This window comes from Lontra canadensis, unplaced genomic scaffold (genome assembly GCF_010015895.1).
Source record: "Lontra canadensis isolate GAN:19392208 unplaced genomic scaffold, GSC_riverotter_1.0 scaffold154, whole genome shotgun sequence".
In the NCBI taxonomy this organism is placed as follows: domain Eukaryota; kingdom Metazoa; phylum Chordata; class Mammalia; order Carnivora; family Mustelidae; genus Lontra; species Lontra canadensis.
Window position 1 is genome coordinate 1,483,090 of NW_022631148.1, and position 4,577 is coordinate 1,487,666.

Sequence of the window (4,577 nt, forward strand, 5' to 3'; positions counted from 1 at the left end):
GAAGAGAAGGTCCCCCCCGCCCCACGGTGATACAAGGGTGATATGGACATAATTCTGAGTAGCCCCAGGATGCTGCTGGGCGCGGATGTGCTGTAATCCACTTATCCTTTCTTCTATTTAGATATTCAAGCAGAAACCAATTTTTCACTGTTACCAGTCCTGCAGGGATGCATATTTTCACGAATACAGCTTTCTTGGCGAAACGGAAATTACTTCTTTAGCTTAATTTCCAGGCATCTTTATAATCCTTGACACCCCTCGCCAAATGACTTTCCAAAAGGAGTGCGTTGCTTGCCTCGCTGGTAGAACGTATGAGCCTGCCTGTTTCATTGTGCCCACACTGGCACTGGGTGTTACCAGTTTTTAAAAACAGATTTTAAAATTTAATATTTGCATTTTCAGACATGCCAACTGGGCTGTGTGGTGACTGCCTCACAATGCTTTTTGACTTTGTGTGACTCACGTAGAACCTGTTTTGCGTGATCTTTGAAGAAAAATTCATTAATTTTTTTTTTTTTTTAATGCTGAGGGAAAATGTCAAGTCACTGTGCTCTGTACTGCAGTCTGCACTTGTGTGTTGGTACCTAGAAAAATTCTGAGTGCAGCCAGCCACCTGTATTGTGTATTCTTAGTTACTTTACTGCAAAATCAGTCAGGCATATTTCTTTCTTTTTTAATTTTTTTTTTTTTTTAAGTGGACTCTCTGCCCAGTGTGGATCCCAGTTTGTGGCTTGAACTGAAAACCCTAAGATCAAGACCTGGGCTGAGGTCAAGAGTCAGGCACTTAATCGATGGAGCCACCTAGGCACCCCTCCTTATTTCATTTTTAGAGCTCATTTTAGGGGTGCCTGCTCTCCAGTATGCAGCTTTAAATTCAAATTATGGGATGGTTGGATTGACATTTGCAGAATGATACACTGTAGAACACCTACTATGTATCTAGCTGCTTCCCAATTATATCTCAAATGGGTGGGAAGACCGTTCTTCAAATCCCAGCTTTTTTTTTTTTTTTTTTTTTTTTTTTTTTTTTTTTAAGATTTTACTTATTTATTTGACAGAGAGAGAGAGACAGCGAGGGAGAGAACACAAGCAGGGGGAGTGGGAGAGGAAGAAGCAGGCTTCCTGCTGAGCAGGGAGCCTGATGCAGGGCTCAATCCCAGGACCCCAGGATCATGACCTGAGGCGAAGGCAGCCGCTTAATGACTGAGCCACCCAGGTGCCACAAATCCCAGCTTTTCCCCTTGCACCAAGACCTTGATCAGTTTCCCTCCCTACCTCTCCTGCATTACCTGCCACCCGTTTCCCCACCTGTCAGTCAGTCTGAGAGTGCCAGTCAAGGAGAGTGGAGGCCAGCATTGGATTGCTCCATTATGGAGGGTTTAGCACAAAGGCAGTCCTGAGGATTCTGCAGTTGGTATCGACACAATAGTGGCCTGAGGGCTGGGGCTTGGGGACTAGAGGACAAGGGAAACAGGTGGTCCAGAGCCTTTCCCTGAAGAGGTCCTGGTTTTGTGGGACAGATAAGCTGGGCTGGCTGGAGACTGCTGCAAGTCGCACGCATTGCTGGCCTCAGGGTAACAGCCAGGACTGACACAGGAGTAGGGCCACGCAAATGCCCTCAGTGGCTTTTTGGGGCTGAATGTTGGGAGTTCAGGCCTGCAATGTCATCCTGGGTATACTGAGGGGGGTGTATGTCATGAGTGACAAATTCAAGGTTTGTGCCATGGTGGACTGAGGCCAGACGGGGAGGTCTCACATGACCGCGTGATTTAGACTCTGTCTTATAGAGAATGAGGCACCTGGGGAGGATTTTCTTTTTGGATTTTAAATAGTCATCATTTTATTGTTTTGTTATTTTTTAATGGCAATTTTAAACATAACAGCTTTATTGAGATATAATTCCCATACCATAAAATTCACCCTTTTTAAAATGTACAGTTGAGTTGTTTTTCATATATTCAGAGACGTGCAAACATCATCACTGTCTAGTTCCAGAAGATTTTCATCACCCCAAAAAGAAACCCCACACCCATTAGGAGTCACTCTGGACTCCCTCGGCTCCACCCCCCCGCCCCCACCCCCGACTCCTGGCAACCACTGATTTGCTTTCTCTAAGAATTTGCCTCTTCTACATTTTTCTTTTCTTTTCTTTTTTTTAAGATTTAATATATTTATTTACAGACAGAGATCACAAGTAGGCAGAGAGGCAGAGAGAGAGAGAGAGGGAAGCAGGCTCCCTGCTGAGCAGAGATCCTGATGCAGGACTTGATCCTAGGACCCTGAGATCATGACCTGAGCTGAAGGCAGAGGCTTAACCCACTGAGCCATCCAGGTACCCTTTTCTATATTTTTCATATAAGTGGAATCATATAGTATTTGTCCTCTTGTTTGTGGCTTATTTCACACAGCACAGTGTTTTCAAGGTCCATCCTTATTAGAATGTCTGTCAACACTTTATTCTTTTTTATGGCAGAATAATATTCCACCAGAGGGATGGATGATGTGTTATTCCTCCTTTCCTGAATAGATGGACATTTGAGTTCATCCCACTTTTTGGCTATTATAAATACTGTTTCCATGAACATCGGTGTACAGCTTTTGTGTGGGCACAGGTTTTCAACCTGGGAGGATATTGAATTGGGGAGAGGTATTTGGAGCCTGTGAGCAGACAGGGCTGTGGGGAAGCCGGGATGTGTATCTGCTCTTACTAGGCCAGGCCAGGGCAAGCCTTCTGTGCTTCATGTCTTTCAAATAACCCGATGAGGCAGGGTCTGTTTTTATCCACCTTCACCCTTTTCTTTTTTACAGGCGAGGATACTCAGGTTCAATGAAATTAAGTAAGCTGCACAACCAGGAAATGGGAGGTCCCAGCTCTGTCCAGCTCTTAGCAGGTCAGCATGCCACCTGCTCCTGGGAGTCCAAGTGATTGCCTTGGCCTTGCCGGGGGTGGGGGAAGGCTAAGAGTTGGCGGAGAACTGGTGGTAAGCTGGACAGAAGTAAGTGTGTGTGTGTGTGTGTGTGTGTGTACCAGTGTGAACGTGGTGTGAGCGTGAGGGGAGATGTTTCAGAGGCAGCATTGGTGAGCCCTGGTATATAGATGTGGCAGGAGAAAGAACACCAACTTGGAGTTACCAGAGTGGGTTGGATTCTTGGCACAATCTTTGTGACCTTGGGGTGATCTTGTCTCTTTGGAGCGTCACCTTCTTCACCTGGAAACTGGGGCTCTTTTCCCAGCCTTCTGCCTCCCTCAAGGCTGATATAAATTAGGTGGGGGAGGGAGGAGGAGAGAGAGGAAGTGGGGGACCAGAACCTGCTAGAAATGCAGAGCTGGTGATCTGGGAGGCAGGAAGGGGTGTGCGGCAGATGCAGGCAGGTCCAGGAGGAGGCAGCCAGCTGGTCTGGACATCCCTGTCCATTTGGGGATTCAGAACCCAGCGAAAGCACCTACCCAGAGGCTAATGAGCTGAGGCTAATAGTGCAGAGACCGTTGATTTTTCCTGGTATTTGAACTTGAGCCTTTGTTGCCACGGAGAGTGTGGTTTCGGCCTACCTGTAGCATCAGCAACCTCCCCCAGCACATCCCTCCCTCCTCCTGGCTGGGCATCACCTTCAAACCAGTGAGGCTTTCCTGGGTCCTAGGGGTCACTTGGGTGGCCTCTCCTATCTGGGCCTGTCTTTGCTCAAGTGGCTGTTCCCTTTATCAGTGACTTGCAGCTTGCCTGAGTTTTGTGAAAAGCTTGTCATTGTCAGTTAGAAAATGAAGACAGAAACCTCCCCTCTAGATTCATGTTGCAATGACTTGCTCTTGTTCCAACTCTGGTATTTTGCTGGGTTGTTATGAATCAGTCACTTTTTTTTTTTTTTAAAGTTTGACAAGCGTATTAGTCTTACTATGAGAAGCTAGGCTTATGGGATGAAAGTCAGGTGACTGGGGCGCCTGGGTGGCTCAGTGGGTGAAAGCCTCGGCCTTCAGCTCAGGTCATGATCTCAGGGTCCTGGGATCGAGCCCCGCATTGGGCTCTCTGCTCAGTGGGGAGCCTGCTTCCCTCTCTCTCTCTCTCTGCCTGCCTCTCTGCCTACTTGTGATCTCTCTCTCTCTGTCAAACAAATAAAAATCTAAAAAAAAAAAAAAGAAAGTCAGGTGACTTAGGCTAAGTCAGAATCCTGTCCCTTCTCCCCATCAGAGAGCAGTCTGGTGCATTTTTCTTTATCCCGACTGATAAGGACATGAGGGGATGTAGTTGTGAGGTCCTTCCTCTGTGGGTTGTGTCTTGTCTCCAGCCAGCAGCCATTGCTTGGGGCTCTACTTAGCAGCTGGCATCGTGAAGTCCAGTCACTGTTCATTTATAAAATTGGGCAGGTCCAAGGGCCTCATTCAGAGCAGAAGGGACCTTAAGGATCATTTAATCTAAGCCTTTCACTTTGCAGATGTTGAACCCGAGGCCCAGAGAAGGAAAGACACTTGCCCAAGACCACACAGTTAGTCACAGAACGAGACCAGCTTCCTGGCTTCCCCACCCTGATCTTCTGGACATTAAAGTTTCAATAGTGAGCGCTTAGGGGATTCAGGGAATCTA